Genomic DNA, 21,913 nt, shown 5'->3' with positions numbered 1-21,913 from the left:
ATCTGCTCATGAAAGGCACATCTGGTTCCTATTTTAATCAGTAATCCTGTGGGAGCAACATCATATTATAGAGAGCTAACAATGCTAAACTAATAATCCATAATGATGCAACTTCTGGTAATACAAAACTGTTTTATCCTCTGTTTGTATAAGTGTGTTAATGATGTAGGCCAACTGATTTCTCTGTAGATAAAACTCACTAAGGATCCTAATAGCAGAGATATTTGGATATTAGCTGACGTCCACATAAGTGAACTCTTCAGACAGTCAGAAATGCCTGCATTTTTACAGTGTGTGTGTGAGCATTTTAGTTCTTATGGAAAGTGCCAGGCTGATAGTCTTGGAGAATGAATACCTTTGTTTACAGGCAGAACAGGTACAGCAAGCCACCACCAGTGCAAACTTCCTAGCCATAATACCTTATTCTTTACCTAATGGGTCCCATGTCTAGAGGTGAGATGGTAATTCAGTCCACAAATGGATTCAGTGTTGGGCAGTTTTAGTGAGACTGCCCAAAAGGGTGCCAATTAGTGGTAGTTTTGTTATGAGGCTACCTGTACTGAGAAGCTAGAATGAAACCAGCTGATTTCACACTGGCTGCCAAACAGCCATCAGGTAGGTAATGTTCATTTGCTACCTATGCAGGCTGTCTTTGAACCAATAAAATTAGATGCTTTATATCCCATTATCAATCCCCTGAATAATACAGAAATATCTGCTTTTAAAAATTAAGTAACACTGAAGTATATCTCTGATATTTTCACATAGTATGAGAAAGCTACAGCATCTGTTCAACAGAAAAGCAGATGCTGGATAAATTTATATCTCTAGGTTCAACTGAAAGTGTGGACCTACATGTAAATTATGCTCATATCTGCCTCATTGTGCATTTCTACTACTTTAAAATATACAGACTTCCAGGCTGTCCCCCCCCCGAGATCCCACAATATTCCAATGCTGTCTGAAGAAGCTCCTTCTATTCCTAAGAAATTTGAGAGTTGGGAAGAACTTATATGAAGAGTTTTATTTAGAAGGATCGGATTACAGAGTACCGGTCTAAACCTTTAGTTCAGCCTTCAAAATATTTCTTAGAGCTGACACGTTAAAATATGCCTGCTTCTGCTTTGACTAGTTCAGCAAAGCCTCTCACTGAAGCAGCATGTGCATATTTTAAATGACATGTTAAATACTATAACAATACTACAGAATCAGGAAAGATTTTATTGATAGTCTTAGTGTTATAAATTAAACAATTATTCTGAAGACTAAACTTGAGAAATTCCAAGTCCACAGCATCCATTTTCTCAATACTTTCTCCTCAAAGCCATTTTCAGGAAGAGCCAGTGCCTACGTAGCATCAGATGAGAAGTTTTTCTCAAATTCAGTATTAAAGCAGGAGTGGTTTATTTTACAGCACTCTTAAGTGCAAGTAACTTTAATGGAGGTCTCCTTCGGTTTGCATGCTTAGTAGGGAGGTTGTGGGAAGGCACAGAGAGAGGCTGCTCAATAGGTGAGTTCTGTAATTTTTGAAGTTCTACCCTTAGTTCATATCAGTGGAAAACCAATGCAATTGGAGATATGAAAATAAGGAACAAATGCATAGTGTCTATTTAGTATTTACACACTATCCTAATATTATTATGGGGAGGCAAAAGAGGGCATTTTGAACCTCTCTCTTTAATGCCTACAGTCATAAAAAGAATGCATGAAATATAATAAGGTCCAACAAATCTAATAAAATTATGCAAATTAGAGAGGAGTCAAACATTTGAAAATGCTGTAGCCAAACTTCTGCCTTTAAGCACTGGAGTTATAGCTGGGAAAATATGCTGCATTTCAGAGAAGAAACAGTGATATCCAGTCGCAGTTTATATTCAGTCTAAAATATTGTATTCCTCACTGCTTGAGGTATTTTTAAACAGGACTGGAAAAAGCACTAGAGAATATATTGTAGCTAACAATCCTTCATTGGCAGAGGAAGTGGCTTAGATTAAGTAATAGTTTTTTTCCCCAGTCTTAACTTCTACCATCCTGAGGAATACAGTTGTCTAAAACAATTAATTGTGGGTATTGTCAATTACCTGTCTACATGAGGGTCTCTTCAAAGGATCTTAAAGTGCTCTTTTTTTGGCATGAGCAGGAGTGCTTGAGAGTACCCCAACCTAAGTTATCTGATAGACTAATAGCCCAATGTCCTGGCCAAATTCCAGTACAGTTTCCATCAGATGGCATATTCTTTACTTCACATAATAAATTACTCAGTGTTGCTTGCTCACTTTTAAACTGATGCTGCATTCTTCACAGAAGTGGCTGCATCTCAGTGGTGGATGAAGAAGCCCTGCACAGTTGCTGCACTCCACCCCAGAGGTGGCTGCATCTCAGTGGTGGATGAAGAAGCCCTGCACAGTTGCTGCACTCCACCCCAGAGGTGGCTGCATCTCAGTGGTGGATGAAGAAGCCCTGCACAGTTGCTGCACTCCACCCCAGAGGTGGCTGCATCTCAGTGGTGGATGAGCTGAATGATTATATGCTACAGGCAAAAAACTTTGAAATCTTTATGATGTTCTTAAAATGCAATATTTCCTTTACAGATGTAAATAAGTTTAAGAAATGTCTTGTTTGATATAATTCATTTGAATTGTATAATTTAATATGGAAAGGTTGAAATTGGTTTCTATGAAAAGTTTATGTAGTGAATTGAAATTTATTATTTGTTTTCCTGTTGCTACCGTGTTGACACTATATAATTTCAAATATTTCAGCTGTATTTTGTAAACTATTCTCCTCTTCAAAATGTTCCACTTTGAATATATTTTTGAGTCACAAATATTTTGCCATGTATTGGGGGGGAAAAGTGAGGAAACTCCCCCCACCCCTTTGTCTCTGGCATCTTTAGATTTCCATTCTAGCTAATTCAAAGTTGCTGGTCCTGGGACAAGAGTCCGACCTGGGATGTTTTTCCTATCATAGGTGGTATGTGGTGGTTAACTTTTCAGCTGCTATAATTATACCACAATGCAAATCTAATTGCCTTTGATGTTTCGCTTATCTTTCTATCCTTGTGGCCTATTTTTAAGTATTCTTCTGGCACTTTCATAGTATATGTCACATTTTTATTTCCACAGTAGCTGTGGTAGCTCAGTATCATTGTTTTCAGGATACTTAGCCAACCTTGCATGAGTAATAAAAGAATCTGAAGAGCATGAAAATCTATGTATTCAAGATCTTTGCTATATTCAAAAAAAAAAAAAGTTTCTAGGGTCTACTGGATGTAAAAATATTCTTAATATTTACCTGAAGAGTTTATAGCCCTAGTCCAGTCTGACCCAGAACGACATATGAACAGAAGTTATTCTGAAGCAATAGTAATATTTTACATTTACATAGGACCTTTCATCTTAAGATCACAAAGGGGAAACTGAGACACTGAATTTAAGTGATTTGTCCAATGTGTCACTGTGAGACTATAGCAGATTTGGGCATAGAACTAGAACAAATTTCCTCACAGATCACATATTTTAATAAACCTTAAATTTATGTGGGTTATACATCCAGCTTTATGATAAAGACTTGTATTGCAGTATGCTTCTCCCTTGACCCTGCTCTTTACCCAAGGATTTATTACACACTTATGCTATTGTGATATATTTATGGTATTAAATATTTATTGCATATAAATTGATTAAGACAATGCTATATTATTCCCTAGTGTAGAATGAAGGCTCAATAATTGACTAGGAATAACACAGCTTTTCTGGCATTTGACAGATACTTTTCAATGGCCAAATCCATTGCTCAGCTAGTTGGAACAGAAGCACATACCTTCTCTAAACACTACTGCTTGGACTCCAGCACCAGAACAGATGTTCTCTGGCCAGGCCTTGTTACATAACCTCTTTTTCTAACAGAGATCATTTGCTTCATCATTCTATTTGAAATATAACTGTGTTCTAGACTTCTAATGTGCGTGGAAGGTGGTTCAATTTCAGCTTAGCTGGAGAACCCGTTGGCTCCCAAAAAATTGTTTTTGTGAGTGTGGAGAGGCAATTTGGAACTTTTACTGAATAACAGAGTAAATAAGATCCATGATGGATGGAAGAGATTTTTGCCATGAGTTTACCATCTCCAAGCACTTTGTCATGGGAAGCACTTGTGGAGCCAGACGAATATAGTCTGGCCAAGTGTTTCTGAATATGTCAAAAGGATACAATTGCTGTAGAACTCTTCTGCTAAATAGAGTCTAACACAGGGGTCAGCAACCTTTCAGAAGTGGTGTGCCGAGTCTTCATTTTATTCACTCTAATTTAAGATTTCATAGATTCATAGATTCATAGACTCTAGGACTGGAAGGGACCTGGAGAGGTCATCGAGTCCAGTCCCCTGCCCTCATGGCAGGACCAAATACTGTCTAGACGATCCCTGGACAGATGTGCCACTAATACATTTTAATGTTTTTAGAAGGTCTCTTTCTAGAAGTCTATAATATATAACTAAACTATTGTTGTATGTAAAGTAAATAAGTTTTTTAAAATGTTTAAGAAGCTTCATTTAAAATTAAATTAAAATGCAGAGCCCGCCCCTTCCCCCTGCCCCTCCGACCAATGGCCAGGACCAGGGTAGTGTGAGTGCCACTGAAAATCAGCTCATGTGCCGCCTTCGGCACGCATGCCATAGGTTGCCTACCCCTGGTCTAGTATATTCAGAATATACCACTTCATGCTGAAGAAACATACTTATACATAAATTCTTTTTTACAGTAATGCTTCCTTTTAAAATAGTTAAAATTAGGTCCCAGGACAAGAGTAAATTATTTTCCAAGACTGAGGCAAGTAGTTAAAGAATTTTGCAATAATAAAAGTAGGAATTTGTTGCTGTTATTTTACACTGGAAAGGGAAAAATTAAAATGTTTTATTAAACTCTTGACAAAAGTGAAATGTGAAGTTTGCCATCCTTCATAAAGTATGATTCCCCATTCATTTACAAATGAATGGCACAATATGGCTATTAGTATTTTGTTTGACATAGTTGTATATCAGATTTTATTCCAATTATTTATTACAAGCCAGGTAATATTAGCTCATATTGTACCATCTGTTTTTAAGCCAAAGTCTCAGCTGACTACTTCCCCTAAAAATCCAGTGATGCCATATGACCCATTGTATGTATTATACATTGCTATAAAATAAGAATAGTAAGAACAGCTCTTGATGCACAAAATGAAAACAGCTAAATTAACTTTACTTTATCAAAGCTTTACACACTGTATAATCAGATGCCCTTTCCAAATCAATAGGGAATTTATAGATCTGAACTTCTCATACAGTAACAAGCTATCAGAAATCAATCCTTTTAATTTACTACAGTTGTAGGTCGGACAAATTTTTGAATAGGAAATAATTGCAGAGTGTATTTTTGAAATCATGAAGTATGCTTATTTTCATAGTCATGTTATCCCACTGTCATCCAAATAAACATGAGGCTACTTTGACTCTAAATATTTATAAAATTGTTCTAAAATATATTGCAGAAGATTAGACAACTTTTAGCAATAATATTATTTTTGCTGAAGGTCACACACTAATGAAAATGTAAAGGCATTTGTTTCATTCCCAGATTATACTCTGTTGTTTTTATCAACAGATTAAACAATAGACTTGATGCAAGGTAAGTCAGATCCCTTGAAAGGATAAAATATTCAGAACCTTCCTTTGGAGATGTTATTGTCCTTTGGAGATGTTATTGGAAGGAACACTGATGCAGAGCACAAGTTTGAATTTTTATTTATAAACAAAAATAAAATTTTAAATTAAAAATTTGCGGTTATTTTCAAATTGCATGAAAATATCTAATATGCAGACAAATCTGGTAGCTCTTTTTTTTTTCCCACTACAACATTCACTGCATAACTTCACTTGAAGAAACTTCCTGCTACTATTAAGGTATATTTGTGTGCGCAGTAACTTACCTATTTTATTGGGTGGGAGATTTCTCCTGCTTGGAGGACAGCAATAACTTGGCTATTTGGTAGCATGGTGCTTTACTGGTAAAGAGCAGATTCTAATAATGTTTTCTTGCTGACGTTATATGAATTTTATATTAGGATGTTTCTGTGAATTCAGGCTGTCGGTCCTACATTTTGATGACTCAGTTAGTGGACTAATACTCTAGATTATGAGCAAACTGCAAAGGATTTAATTCTCACTTGAATCCTTCATTTTAACCATGAATTTTATATTTAGTAAGAGCCAGCTCTCCATATTTTTAATGTAATTAAAAACAACACAATTTTGCAAATTTGGGCCTTACAAGAAGTCATAAATAAGCTATATTCTACATCCTGGTGATCTATGAGAAAGCAGAGGCAAGGTTTTATCCCCTTTAAATATTGAAATAAATGTTAAATGCAAATCTCTTGCCTGTGTATAGAAACACGGTTTAGAGTATTACTGATACTCCCTTTCCCATGGATGGCACTGGGTAAGGAACTGACATTGCATATTTAGTTTCCATTAATATTTTTTCTCAGTGAAAATACAATAAGTCCAAACAAAGAGGAAATAATATGAGTGAGTCTCTGCATCTTCCAGTTACCATCCGTCTTAGTATCCAAAAGCTAAAGGAGTTGCCTGAGAAGAGGCTATCTTTGTAGATAAGAGGAAACAAACTCTCCCATGCAAACTGTGGGACACTATGGAATTGTAACAGTATTGAGGTCCTCTGTGATTTTTGACAGGATTGCATGTCAGGTAGTGCAAGATCTGCAGACTTTTTGGAGGAGCAACTGAAAACATTGTAGTAAGGGGCGGGGGGAGGAAGAATTACATATTCCTGGAAATGCTAGCAAAATTTCCTGACGCTTTTCAAGTACAGCTGAGCAAATAATTGGGGTATATGTGGCCAAGCTAATTTTTTTCACTTTGCCTTTGAAATTAAATGAAAGCCAAAACAATGTAGTTCAGGTTGACCTCAAAAAACAGTTCATTTTGTAATGAAATGTCGAAATGATTCATTTTTTACTTTTTTTTTTGACATTTTTTATGGTCATCCTAAGAAATCTCTCCCTCCTTCACATACCACAAACTACAATGCATTATTTAGCTTCCTCCAACACTAAGAAAATGTCTCTTTTGGAACCCATGGTCTGTTCTACAGAAATAGGGACACATGAGTTGGAGTTAGTAAAGAAAACCATGCTAGATGTGCAGGAAAGAGATTGTCAGGAATGACACTAAAAACCTTATAACACAAGTACTATACAGTTTTTTCTTGAAGGCGGTGAAGCAGAGCTATAGCCTATAAATATAGTCAAGAGGTGTCTTGTGCCACTAAAATCCATTCCAAGCAGACTTTACACCTCTGAGTTCCCTGCTTCCTGGGATACAACAGCAAATATCAGCATATCCCAGGACTGAATCAAGCCTAAGAACTACAGTGTTTATGGGATTGTTAATCATATGTGGAGCTCTTACCCCTATGTCACCAGTTTAAGTTCAACCCAAGGCAGCAGTGATCAAAAGTAGTTACCATATGATGGTTTTTTAATGGTCTGGCTGTAAGGAATTGCTGGTCTTAGTCCATTTTCTGGTAGATAGATGTCCTGGCTACAAAACTACAGCGACAGTTACCAGCCTCTTGGTGATCTTAGCAGAGAGGCCTAGAACAGAATGGGCACAAAGACTATACCATCTCCTCTCCTGTGGAGTTGCCAGTGCCACGTGCCACCTATTTGAATGAAGTACTTTTGTCAAAGGGACATTTTTCACAAGAAATAAATGAACTTTAAACTTCAAAAAGATTAACTTTTGAATATCTATTAATATACCAGGTAAAATAACTTTATCATTTTATTAAGGTTTTCAGTCTCACATTCAGCGCTATGCATTTTCATTTGTAAAATAAATTTTATAAAAAGTAAAGGATTGAATAAACTATAGAGAATAAATTTTTACACTTAAAGGACATCCATCCAATATGAGAACCTGTAGGATATATCAGATATTAAACTGATAAGAACAGATTTAAGAGTTTATTAGAGAATGTTTAAAAATAAATGATACGGAGAGTTTGAAATGTCAGTAATTGATCATTGGGGGTAGCATACAGAGTATAGAGGGATGCTAGTAGTTTGGTATTGGACAGCCCATAACATATACAGTCTGCCATGTTCCCAATGCGGGGTGTAAGGTGGGTGAGATCATGATACAGTGAGGAAGCAGTGAGGGTACATCACTCATACATACAGGTTACAGACAGTCATGGGTAAAGATAAGCGGGCTGGGTAATGGGGATAGGATGACCCTCACATGGTGGAGTTCAGTTCAGCAGGTTCAGGGATCAGAGGATAAAGGCCAGCAGGGGAGGTCCACGAGTTTTCTCCCCCTCGTGGGTTCACAAAGTCACCCCGGCTCACTCTTGGTATTGGCGGTGGCCGGTGATGTGCTCTGTGTAAATGTCTCTAGACCATCGAATAGTGTCCGAGACCATTAGGTGTCTCATGAGCCGCGCGTAACAACGGCCCACCCCACAGGTCCGAAGTACGCGTTCATTACAGGGGTCCCAGGCACCCAGAGCCCCAACGATCAGAGCATCGGTGTAGACCTCCTAGCCCTTTGTCCGCAGGGAGTCTGCCAAGGGAGTGTATTTTTCAAGTTTGCGAGCTCAGGCTTCGCGGAAGGCCGGGGTCCTGTTCTCGAACGGGATCGTCACGTCGACGAGGATGATCTTTTTCCGATCCTCGTCCGTGACGACGATGTCTGGGCGCAGTGGGCTGTCGATGTCGGGGATGGTGCGGTTGACCGTGATCTCTCCCAGGTGCGGGGCGATGGCCTTCACTAGGCGGTCCTGGATGGCGTTGTGGCGCAGCTGCCAGGCTCTGACGTGAGGCCTGCTGCTGCACTGGACGTGGGGCAGGGTCTCCAGGGTGTACCCGCACTTCCTGCAGCGCTTGTCCCGGTTCCCGTGGTGGACGGCTCCATTGAGCAGGACGCAGTTCAGTCGGGCGCGGTGTATGAACCGCCAGTCGGCGAATCGGGTGAAGCTGCCCGCAGGGAGAAAGTGGTTGCTGGAGTCCCACTTGCTCGTGACCTCAAAGGCTACTATAATTGCTTTCAGTCTTGGCTTTTCCACTGATAGCATTTTGTTGTTGAGAAGAGTAATAAACTAAAAATTTGTGAGAAATCTAGGAGAGTAATTAATACTATATGCAATTAATTTAACGAGAAAAGCAGGGCCTCTCTTTTATACTACACTCTCAAGGGGTCCATCAACATAAAATCTTAAAGGAACTTTATTCTTATTTTTTAGTCCAAGTTTCTTTCTGCATACTGCTCCCATTGTGTTAAACATCTGGTAAAGGCATTTGTTAGTGCTAATATTTTATAATTTATAACATGGTCAGACTGGAGAGTAGGAGGAAGAAATCCTGTTCTCTCTATGGTGGGCTATTCCTGCTGCTACAGAGCTAGTGAAGTTTTTATTCATCACAACCACAGATAGATGATAAGCTGTGTTGGATGTACTAGCATTTCCAAGATGGCAAGAGCTTTGCCAGTTAATTTCCTCACCTGGATTTTCAAATGGCATGTTTTTATTCACGTTGGAAATGCACAAAAGCACAAGTAATATGCTTTAATTAAAAAATAGCTAATGTGTTTGCAGGATTGGACCCCAAGCTAGAAACTTACATCAGCATGTATTTAACTTTTCACAGTCGTTGTGACTTCAGCTGGAGTACTCACATGTTAAATTTACACACTGGCTTAAAAATTTGAGAACTGTGCCATAAGAAAGTAATGAGGATGCTTGTTGTTTTCCATCTCAGTTTCAACTGTGAAGTCCACGTTTGTAACAAACTAATGCTCTATCATTATTATCTTTATAAAGAAACATCTCCCTCTCTCCTGTGTACTCAGATTGCGATACAGCATAATAAAAACAAACAAATTAAGATATAGTAATTTTGTAAATCTGAGCATTCAAGCAGATAAAAGCAAAGGTATTCCAATAAAAGATTGGATGTGAGGGAAAGGTAATGAACAAGAGACCAAATGAGTTAATTCTTATAAACACTTTGAGGAGAGAGGTTATGTAAAATGGATTTCAAAAAGAAGCAAGTTCCACAGCTGTGCCCAACTGCCTGCTGATTTAAGACAATACTGATAGTGTGGTATGTCAAGTGTAATGAGTCTCAAGGTAATATAACCAGATCTTCAAAACAGCAGCAAACGAGGGTGCTTGATCACACAAAATTTTGAGCTCTCCTGCAAAGTGTGTAGTTTACTCATCTCCCACTAAAATCAATGGGATTCCAGGAATCCCAAGGAGCACTTCGTGCTTTGTAGGTCCCTAGAAAAGGATGCAGAGCAAGATGCAGAGCACGCTTTATGTATTCTGCTTCATCTCACTCAGTCTACACTCTACCATCTGCTCCTTAAAATTATAGTTCAATTCCTCTAAGCTTCAGTTTTATTGTTTTGGAGAGTAGAAAAACTTGGCTGGAGTATAATATTTAGAGTCCATTTTTTGCTTACTCTTTAGAAAACTTACAAGCACATGAGCAATAAAAATGTATACAAGTTTCTTACCATTTCAGCCATGAACTCCTCATTATCTGTTGGCTGTCCATTCAGAATTAACAGAAACCACAACCTTAGCTCCCTTCCCTTTCTAGAACCCACACAAACCTGGGAGAATAGATAGGCTTTGTAGTGTCATGGAGACTTGGGTTTTGTTGAACTGAAATGGAAGCAAGTTAGATATTTAAAGATAAATTTCTGCTCTTAGAAACAGCTATTTAAATCTAGAATAACTCTAAATTTATACTACAGTAACCGCGAGCAGAATTTCCCTAACTAGTTATTTGCATGTGTATCTGAATGCATAAATTGTATACATGCATTTTTCAACCCTCACCCATAAAAATCTGAGCCACAGGATTTAAAAATGAGTCAGCTGTTTTCTACCAATACAGTTGCTATTGTCAGTTAAATATTGAACGACTACAAGACTCAAATTAAGCAACATCACATTAGGAAAAAGAGGGGGAATATCAGATAACAGGTTTATTTTGAGCTGTCATCAAAATCAGCTACTAGACTAATTTAGGGCTCTGTGTCACTAACAAATTTGTCTTGGGTTTGTTAAAATCTTTAGCCAGCTAACATAAAGAATATCAGTAATAGAATCATTACATTATAAATATAAGCTAGAATATTTGTAATTCCAATTTCTGATCCAGAGTTACTCCAGAACACATACTTTACTCTTCTTTATGTAACCATACCTACACCATGCAGACGTTACCTTTCAATCCTTGTGCCTTTTTGTCACTGAAAAGGTCAGTAGACTTGATTAGCCATCCAAAAGTTAACTTTCCCCAAAATCTACTGCTGTAGATCTTCTAAATATTCTGGAATTAACTTCTTAACTGACGTCACAAAGCAATATTGTATCTTCTGATATATAAATCTTGTTCTATAGGTCTTTATAGGAAAGATATATAATATTTTTGTCCATCTGCCATGTGATCTATCTGAAAACATATGCCCCCTAACTGGAATTTCTATTTGCATAACTTGCTGTCTCCACATGATTGTACTCATTTTGTTTCTTCTTGTAAAAAGAAAAATATTGTCAGAATGGAAAAATTGTGAAATTTTTGTTATACTTAATTTTTAAAATTCACAATTTCAAATAAAACCACACTTTCAGTGTTTCTTTTTATATGACATATTGTAACTTGTGAGTATTTCTTGACATGTTGTAAGTTTAACACAAGATAACTTTCTGTATACTAAATCCCTGACTTAAAACCAGGAAAACAAGAAACGGCTGAATAAAGTTTAAAACAATGCACTTAATCTATATCCTACATTTTATAGCAAATTGAGGGTTTGAACTTCCATGTCCTCAACTCTCACTGAAATGGAAGTTGCACATGAAGGAGGCTTGCAGGATCAAGCCCAAAGACCAGGGCTAGCGCTTCCATTAGGCGACCCTAGGCGGTTGCCTAGGGCGCCAGGATTCAGGGGGCGGCATTTTGTGCGCTCCCCATGGGGCACATGGGAGCTTCCAGTTCCGCTCCCATCTTGCCACCAAAGAAGGACCTTCTGCCGAAGTGCCACGGAAAACAGCGGCAGGCAATTGAGTAGCTCAATGACGATGACTGTCGCCTGCGGCATTTCGGCAGAGGGTCCTTTTTCGGTGGCGCAATGGGAGTGGAACCGGAAGCTCCCACGCGACCCATGGGGAGCGCACAAAATGCCACCCCCCGAATTCTGCCTAGGGCACCAGAAACCCTGGCACCGCTCCTGCCAAAGACTACCCAGTGCAGGGGCGGCTCCAGCCCCCAGCACACCAACCGCATGCCTGGGGCAGCAAGCCACTGGGGGTGCTCTGCTGGTTGCCACGAGGGCAGCAGGCAGGCTGCCTTTGGCGGCTTGCCTGCATAGGGTCTGCTGGTCCTGCGACTTCGCTCCTGCAGAAGGTCTGCCGAAGCCATGGGACCAGCGGACCCTCCGCAGGCAAGCTGCCGCGTGCTTGGGGCGGCAAAATGCCTAGAGATGCCCCTGACCCAGCGACAGGATTTGCATGAAATATTTATCCCCTGGAATAGATTGAGGATGTATTTTCACCTCTAACACTGAATTTTCTTTCTTTGGATGACACTGCTGCTTTTGAGGAGACGTTAAACAGATCTTTACAATTTTTGGTTATTAAAAAGTTGCATGAAATTTATCAGATAAGGGATGTTAACTCTAATGGTTCTGGTCAAATTCCTACTCAGGTAGTTACAGTAGGGCCTACATTTGCCATACACTTTTATTTGAATAGTCTTTACTTTCTGTTTCAAACCATTATGGAGCATTACTATGCACTCTGAAACTCCTGCTGCTCTGTTCATACATACATGCATACATTTAAATGGTTTGTAATGTATTCCCTATCATATTCTTTACTTTTATGGAGTTGATGATATTTAATAGTTGTAAAGCATTTGAAATCTGTATGCTATGCAGACATTATAGTTCTAATTGTAGTGCTGTATGTACAAGATAACATGAAGTGAGTGGAACAGTTGACTGGAAGTCAGAATTTTGGGTTCTAGTCCCAGTTCTGTATTTTTATTTAAAAGTCTTATCAAATCTTCATTCTGGCCCACATAATGAAAAGGGAAGGAAAACTGGCAGACCTCTGGCAGGAGGCTGCAGTATTAGGAATGTGCTGCTTCTATGGCATCAACCCTTTTGGATCCTGTAGACACTCTTCCATCAGGATACAAATCTGTGGCTGAGGAGATGAGCTGAAGGGAAGGAGTATGGGACATACCACACTGTGCATCATCTCTATGTGCACACTCCTCCTCTAACTCCACAAGGATTCCACTCAAAAATTAATCCACAGAGTATAAATTTTGGATGACCCAATTTTTCTCAAAATTTCTCAATGTTTGGGAACAATGCTGGGTTCATCTCTACCTAAGTCTCCCTATGATTTAGAAGAGATGCCAATGTATACCTAACTATGCCCTTTAACCTAATTACACAGTAACCCTTTGCTCATGTCTCTTTCTCTAAATAGCTAGACAGCTTTATATGACCATTTTTCTAAGTTGGCTTTTTGTAGATGTGAAATATTTTCATCAAATTCCTCTGAAAATTTATTGTAGCAAATATGATATTGTTTCCAGCTGTTTCTATCCAGAACTGATATTAAACACTGGAAGATAAGAGAAAACCAGATCATTTTCTCTATCGGTCTGACGTTAACTCCTGGGAATTAATAACATTCAGAATGAATGTCAGATTGCAGTTGGAAAAACTAGAGTCAGAGATCTCAACCAGCAGCAGATGTGAAAGCAGAATACTGATCCAATTATTACCTAGCGCTACAAAAACTGGAAAAATATTCTGGAGGCCAACAGAGACAGTCATTCTTTCTGGGTGGCCTGTTCGTCTTGTCTCTGAGCTCCATTTCAGAGCGTCATCCATGAGGAAAGTCTTTGGGTCACAAGGACCCATTAAAAATTCAGCTACCAAGGAATTATACCATTCTGTCTCAATACACATTAGACTTGGTCTTCCTGTCCATGTTGACATAAAATATAAAAAATGCATAGAAAGAGACAACCAGATTCATTAACATTCTCTTTAGTGACACATCCTAAGGGGATAACACACAGCTGTTTCAGCACATTTCCATATCATTGCTTTGCTTTCATGTGGACTGACACTTCTAGTGATGTGAAATTATAACAATGAAAGAAGAGGAAACCCTATCCCCATCATTCGCTCACCAGAAGCAATTGATCCAAAGCACTAGATGCTAACCACAGACTTTACGTAATGCTTCAAATTATCATTAATGATATTACTTGTGGGATGAAAATATTTCAATCAAGGCAAACAGCTGTAGGCTATTTACATATTTGCAGAAGTAATGAGTACATTTTACTCTTACCCATGTCATCTGTAAATTATACTGCATATGTTTTCAGTGGTTTTTGAGGGCATCATATGATGCAGAGATTTTTTTTTCTATGTCCACACCTACTTCTCCTAAACAGACACCACTCTTAACAGTTTGTTCAACACATTGGACAGCATCTCACCAGTGATGATTCTTTTGAAAGCACAGACTGCTGCCATGACTGAAAACCCATAAAGCATGCTCCTAAAAAAAAATCTGCCAGACAACTCTCATAGCATTATATAGCTGTAAAAGCAACAGAATGCTTTAATTATGGGGAAGAAGGTAGAGGAGGGAGAAAGGAACTACTGCTGAAACTGAAATAATTTTTCACATAAAAAAAAATCTGCTCTAGAAGAAAATCCCTTTAAGCACAGTGCATACTCCTATGTTAAACTTGGGTGGAGGGCTACAAAGAAGTGGAAACAAAATATCTACTTCTAATAAAAGTTCTAGAAGTTCTAGAAAAGGCAATAACACTCAGCAGGTATTCCATGTCACTAAGTAGGATCAGTTTCCTTGACTTGCATTCAGAACTGGCAAATCTTGTATTTATAGTTGAATCTCAGTAGCTCAGCTGCCCTAAAATCTGCTACCATGCTCGTAAACTGAGCAGACAAACAACAATCTGATGCTCTTGTCCTCAGGGGGCTGATCCAATATTTATTCTCTCATTTGGGCAGTGGCTTAGACAAGATGCATAGCATGAGGCTGAAAAGAAATATTTGAATGCAGTGATGTAGTACCCTTCCTTCAGGTAGTTGACAAAATGTTGTGGGATTCTGGACACCTCTTTATTGGTTCTACCATGATCCTTTCATTTGAGTGTCTAACAGGACTTTGTGGAAGGTTTTTTTGTTTGTTTTTTTTTGTAGCAGAATTCCTTTTCAAAGCTCATTGTGAGCTTTTAGTTCTGTGACTTTTATCCGTATATTACTTCTAGAATGAAACAAGCCTTTAAGACACACATGATCTGTCAATAAAAAATTTTAAAAGCGCCATTGTAGGGAATTGATCCTTCTCTCTATAGGAGTGGCAGCAGCAGCAGCTGTGGAAACAATGCAGCCAATGTAGCGGGAAGAACAGGTTATGATTTGACAGTTCCCTTCAGCAAGGATGTGAGTTCTACTATTCAACTGATATAGAAATGCAATTCTTCGTGAATTGAATACTATGCAAATCCCATAGGGAGGTGTTTGCCTCACCATAAGATGACGCCTGTTTATGAAATTGATGTAGTGCATGTATCTGCAATTTTTCTTTAACTTTCCTAGACAAAATTATGAATGTTACAAGGTTTATTTTTTTAATCAATTAGATGCAAAATTAACATACTGAGTAAAGGAAGGGTACAGCAGGGGAGATGTGTATGTGAGCCCTGGAAAACAGATATGGACCTGAGTTGCTCTACTCTCCTGGTCCTTTTTATCGGCTTTTTCTGCCTTTTTTTTTGTGCCCCCCGCCCCCCCAAAAAGGGAAGTTAAAGGGCTCCAAAGTTGCTTCAGAATTTTTTTAAAAATTTTGTTCAGGAAATGAGCTGATATTTATTATTTTCTTTTTAGATTCTTATTTGAGGGCTAATACTTTACTTTTACTCATATTGCCTGTACCTTCTCAGGTATTTCCTCTTTGATTTCTATAACTATTACAGTGAAAATTACTACAACCTGCTTTTCTAATATTTTCTAAACTGAGAGCCTACTTCTATCTACTTCTGCTTTTCGAGAGTTATGCATCTTGTTTAGTGATCTGATAGGTTTGTGTTGCACTGATATTGAAGACACCATGGCAAAATTTAATTTTCTTTTTTCCTGTAGATCACCTTAAATAATTCACTATTTTGCTCTTTCCTGTTTGCTTATCATAGGGCAGTAGGTCATTTTGCCTAGCTATGCCCTTTGTGGTTGATTATTTTACCACATTGTGCAGTTGACACAATGAAGCTGTACAACTAGGAAGTTGTACGGTATTTTTCTTTTAAATGATGTAAGGGGCTTTTGCCAGTATAAACAGTTTTAGGATATTATTCCTTGATGAATTCTCAACATTCCATTTTAACTCTCTAGTAAAATGCCACTTTTTGACTTCTCTTACTTATGTCACTCAGTTGTTCACTATTCTCCTCTCCACCATTTAACTATATAGTCTATTGCTTTCTTGTGATGGAACAAACTTCCTGCAAGAGCACTATGATTATTTTAACTGCATGAAATATATGCTTTAATGGTCTTTATGACACTTGGCATCTGGCTGTTCAATATGAATTGTATCGGCTACAGTGGTCTGGTCAATACATATGTACCTTGTATTAATTTTAATTTTCAAATCTGTATTTAGCCAGGACAGACAAGGAACACCTAGGGTGAAGTATTCATTAACATGCAAAAAGAAACTCCTCCAAAAGGGATGTCTGGTTAGATTCACAATGGGGGGTGAGGGTAGGGACTCTTTGAAAGGCGTCAAAATGTTAAAGAAAACCTTACAGTGTGGTTTCTAATTAGCTTTTATGTGAAAACTTTGTGTATCCAATTTAATGGACTTGCATCTTAAGTTCAAAGGGTTTTCTTTCTTTTAAAAATGATTGAAAGTACTTTGGAAGTAACAGACATGCAATCAAGCAGGAAGAAGGTAAAGATTGTATATCTGCAGAAAAGAATTACAGTAATTAAACTAATTAAACTAAACCAAGTTGTGACTTTGAAATAAAATTGTACTTGTGTGTTGATGTCTGGACCAAAATGGTTTACATGCAGTCAACTTATGTATGTAAACTTAACACCTAGATTCTCAAAAGACATACAAACTCTTGCAAAAACATCTTAGTCTTATCGCCATTTACACATGCCAGTTCAACACCGTATTTCATTAACTCTTCACAGAGCAGATCTAGGTGACTTAGGGGTGAAATTCTGGCCTCATTGAAGTCAATGGCAAAACTCCCACAGACTTCAGTAGGGCTAGGATTTCATCTATTATGCTTAAGGTGTTTTAAGGATCCTTATCCAAGCAAAGCACTAGTTGACTTCATTGGGAATTTTGCTTGTGTAAGGTTTTTATTAGCCAGACCTACGAGGGAGACATACAACAGAGGTGGAAAAAGTTTGAAATAATTGTAATAATCCTATAATACTGTTAATGGCAGCATTAAGCCTTAATACATTTCAGGTAATTCAAAATTAACATGACAAGATTCAGAATTCTTTTAAAACCAGATACTAGACACTGTACTCTTCACTATTTTGCTAAGAATGTTAAGTACATAGAAGATTGTTTCAGTAAATGTAATGACATGGCAAACCAAAAACTCTTATATGCATGTCTGATAAATAGACTTGGAAGGGTTAGATTTGTATCTGCACATGTCACTACATGTCAATTTCACCATAAATGCACAGACTGATGAAAAATACTTTGAATTGATAATAGTCTATGTTTACAGATAGGCGAAGTAAGAAAATGCTTCTTGAGAAATTATTAGAGTTTGATTTAAGGATATTTACTTTGTATATTTTGACACATCTGCTTCCTCCCTTTCTTTCCCCAACCCCTGATGCTATAAATTCAAGATGTGGGATAATGCAACAAAATCAAATAGTTACTGTGATAATCTCCACACATTATCTGCATTAAATGCAGCAAATGTTTATAGTGGTTTATGTCTTTGTTTTATCATAACAAATTTTGCATCCAAGAACCCATATAATATATTTAAAAAGTTGATACTTACTACTGTGTGTTTCTATTGCTTTTCTTCTTCCTCATTTTTCCACTTCACTCCACTTCTATCATCCTTGTTAGAAAACGAATCCTGTTGAAGAGAAAGTGCTAAATCCTCAGGAATAAATGGGTAATCAAATAAAAGAGAGCCTGCAAGATGCTTCTTTACAGAACAACTTGTTGTAAAACTACAGCTCTACTCTGAAAAGTGACTGTAAATATGGCATCGTGGCGGATGTCTATAATTATTATCTCTTAATGACTTCCAGATCAACTTTGCTTAGTTTGCAAGTAAACTTTTTCTAACTGCTTTCTCTGCAAACTCAACTTGAGCTAAAAATCAAGCTGTGCTAATGCTACTGCTGCTTCAGGAGCCAGTAATAAAATGTTCTGTGGGCTAAATTCTGTCCTCAATTGCATCTGTCAACCCCTTTGTCATCAAATGGTCTGCAATAAGAATTTAATTAACGATTCTGCTAATAAACATATAAGAATTAGACTTTGCCTACACATGGAATGATTCGTGATTATTCTTGATTAACGCCATGTGTAGACATTTTTTCAATTCTGGAATAAGAGTGCCTTGTTCCTGTTTAACAGGGCTCCCTGACTACTGGGGCGGCTGGCTCCAAAAGCTGTAGGAGTCAGGCAGCCCAATGAGCCAGCTGACCCAGAAATCTGGAAGCCCTGGAGTCTCTGGTCCAGGGTTAGTCCATATGGCAGGACTGACTATGAGCTGTGGATCCTGGAAACCTGTGCCAGGACTTCCAGAGCCAGGAGTCTGGATGCCCTGAAAATCCCGGCTCAAGTGAGCTCTCAGGCAGGGATGGATCCAGGCACCAGCGCAGAAAGCAGATGCTTGGGGCGGCCAAGGGGAAGGGGCAGCACATCCGGCTCTTCGGTGGCTGGTCCCTCGGTCCCTCTTGGAGGGAAGGGCCTGCCGCCGAACTGCCACTGAACAAGAAAGTGGCACAGTGGAGGTGCCACCGAAGTGCCGCCGATCACAATCATGGCTTTTTTTTCCCCTGTCGCTTCGGGCAGCAAAAATCCCGGAGCCGGCCTTGCTCTCAGGGCTTCCAGGCTCCCTGTCACAGAGCCAGCAGTCTAAACCTTGAGATCCCCATCTAGAGACCGGGCTTCCAGCACTGCCTGTCAACTAGGTCCCCAGCTTAAGAGTTGGGCAGCCCTGTGAATCAGCTGGCCTGGTAGTCTGTAAACCCTGGGGATCCTGGCCATTGGGCAGACCCTAGACCCACAGTGCCTAGGAACCCTGGGGTCTGAATTCCTAGGCAGTCCTACAGGCAGGCTGCTAAGGAGCTGGGCGGGCAGGTTTCCACTGTGTGCCTGATGGGTAAATTTTGACACCTGCCTGATAGGTTTCTTTGGAAGATTAGTCAAAATTGGCAGGTTTCTTAAAAAAAAAAATTGCTTTCAAAGAATCTGCTTTTTCCTTCAGAAAATTTCTGACGCAACTCTACTACTCATCTTGTGGCTGAATCCATCCTTTGTCACCATATAGCAGCCAGCAGAGTAACAATCAAACTAACATTTGTATGCATAATATTCATAAAATAACACAGGCATTTTCCATATCTTTTGCACACATGGCGTCTGGAAAAGACAAAAAGCAGAAAGGGTGGTGGGGGAAGAGCCCAACAGCCATTTTTTTGAGAGGAATAGTAGTTAGGTCTTACAGCATGTCTGGACTATTTTTTAAATGGTTGCTCTAGAGCTGTAGCTCTCTTTTGCTGTGAAAATTAATGGGCCAGGAAGAAGCACGATGGGTTTCTACACTAAAGGAGTGAGCTGTAACCTGTGTTTGATTTTTTTGGCTGCATCTGTCAACATTCCTAAAATAGAAAGAAGGGTGACAAGACAGCTAAGGGGTTAGAGGGTCTAGATTTAAAACCCTTTCTATATTTAATTTTGTATAGCTGATTATTATTATTTGTATTATGGTAGTTCCTAAGAACCCTAGTCATGGACCAGGACAGGTAGGCACTATATAAAGACAGAACAAAAAAACAGTCCCTGTCCCAAAGAGCTTGCGAGCTAAGTATAAGATAAGAGACAATAGATGGATACAGACAGATGGCAGAGTACAAGGAAACAACAAGGCAATATTAGTCAGCATGATAGGCTGTGGTGTCAACACTCCAATAGCCTAACAATTATCAAGATTTTTGTAGGTATGATGGAAAATGAGAGTTTTGAGTAGGATTTTGAAGGGGGATAATGCATCCGTTTTGCAAATGTTTATGGAGGAGCTCCTCCCAAGCATAAGGGGACAGCATGAGGAAAAGCATGAAGGTCCTTTTGAAATTTTAACGATTGGGTGATGGAAGCTGGCATCATGGGACAATCGGAGGCAAGAAATGACATCTTATTAGTGAATGAGAGGTGATAGGTGGAGTGGGAATAAACTGTAAAGAGCCTTAAAGTAGCTTATGTTTGATGTGAAGCCAGTGGTGGGATGAAAAGAGGGGGATGACATGGTCGAAGTAATGGGCTAGGAAGATGATCTTTGCAGCAGCATTCTGAATGGATATGAGCAGGCCACTATTGTATTAGTCAAGGCCAGAGGAAAGGATGTTGCTGTAAGTGAGATGTGAGATGATGAGAGCCTGGATGAGAGTTTTTTAGTTATGTGGATGAATAGGAAAGTCCATATCTTACAGATATTACGCAGAAAGACTCTGTAGATTTTAAACATAGTCTGGATGTGAGGACCTAGAAAGAGGTCTGAATCAAAGATGGCACTCAGGTTACAGACCTCAGTGTTAAGGAGCACAATGAGATTGTCCACAGTGATCAAGAAAGGAGGTACTGGGGAAGGTTGAGGGAGGGGATTTAAGAGCTATGTTTTAGTCATGGCAAGCTTGAAATGATAACTTGACATTCATGAGGGGATGTCAGAGAGACAGGCCACATTTTTAGTTTGGAAAGAAGGGGACAGGACTAGGGGAGAGAGTGAGATCTGGGAGTTGTTAGCATAGACATAGTTGAATTTGAGTTTAAAGATGAGATTGCCCAGTGATTAGTAGTAGAGGGGAAAGAGAAGTGGACCAAGAACTGAGCTCCACAGAAGGCTGGAGGGGGGATGAGGAGGATGATCTGAAGGAACAATTAGAAAGGTAGGAAGCGAAACCAGGAAAGGCCAGTCATAGAAGCTAAGGGAGGACATGATTTCAAGAAGAGGAGCATAGATTATGGTGTTGAAGGTAGCTGTCATATCAAGGTGAATGAGAATGAAGTACTGGTTCTAGGCTTTGATTAGGAAGAGGTCATTAAAGATTTTAGCAATAGCAGTTTCAGTGGAGTGCAAGGTGTGGAAGCTGAACTGGAGAGGGTCTAAATGAAATAGAGGCGAGAAACTCCAGCCAGCAATTGTAACTGCATGTTCAATGAGTTTAAAGGTAAGAGGGGTATAACTGTTATGATGGGAGTAACTAAAACATGTTTATATTGTGAGGGGAAAGAATCAGAGGCAAGTCAGAGGTTAAGGACAAGGGAGGGGCTGAGACTTAATATGAGGAAGATCAGTAAATGGAATGGGACAAGTGGAGGAGAAGAGCAGACAAGAAACATCTACATCTATGACATGAGGGGAGGAGGAGGGGAGATGTCATGATGTATTTTGTTAAGTCTCTTGGAATAAATTGGAAAGATTCTCTGTGGAAAGAGACATGGGGAAGGGGAGGGTTTGAGGAGGAGTCAAAGGTGTTTTTG

At 39.0% G+C, this 21,913-nt stretch overlaps 2 protein-coding genes across 2 annotated transcripts in view; one reads left to right on the top strand and one right to left on the bottom strand.

The window, feature by feature from the left end:
• Nucleotides 1–18,400, bottom strand: part of FGF7 (fibroblast growth factor 7) — a 94,838-nt gene extending 76,438 nt beyond the window's left edge. Inside the window, exon 1 of the mRNA XM_075069647.1 lies at nucleotides 18,195–18,400. The gene's annotated coding sequence lies outside the window, so the exon portion shown is untranslated. The remainder of the gene's footprint in view (nucleotides 1–18,194) is intronic.
• FAM227B (family with sequence similarity 227 member B) overlaps nucleotides 1–21,913 on the top strand; it is a 161,989-nt gene that overhangs the window by 108,785 nt on the left and 31,291 nt on the right. The window lies entirely within an intron of this gene.

Source organism: Chelonoidis abingdonii, chromosome 9 (assembly GCF_003597395.2).
Source record: "Chelonoidis abingdonii isolate Lonesome George chromosome 9, CheloAbing_2.0, whole genome shotgun sequence".
Taxonomy (NCBI): domain Eukaryota; kingdom Metazoa; phylum Chordata; order Testudines; family Testudinidae; genus Chelonoidis; species Chelonoidis abingdonii.
This window is presented reverse-complemented; position numbering and strand designations above follow the sequence as displayed.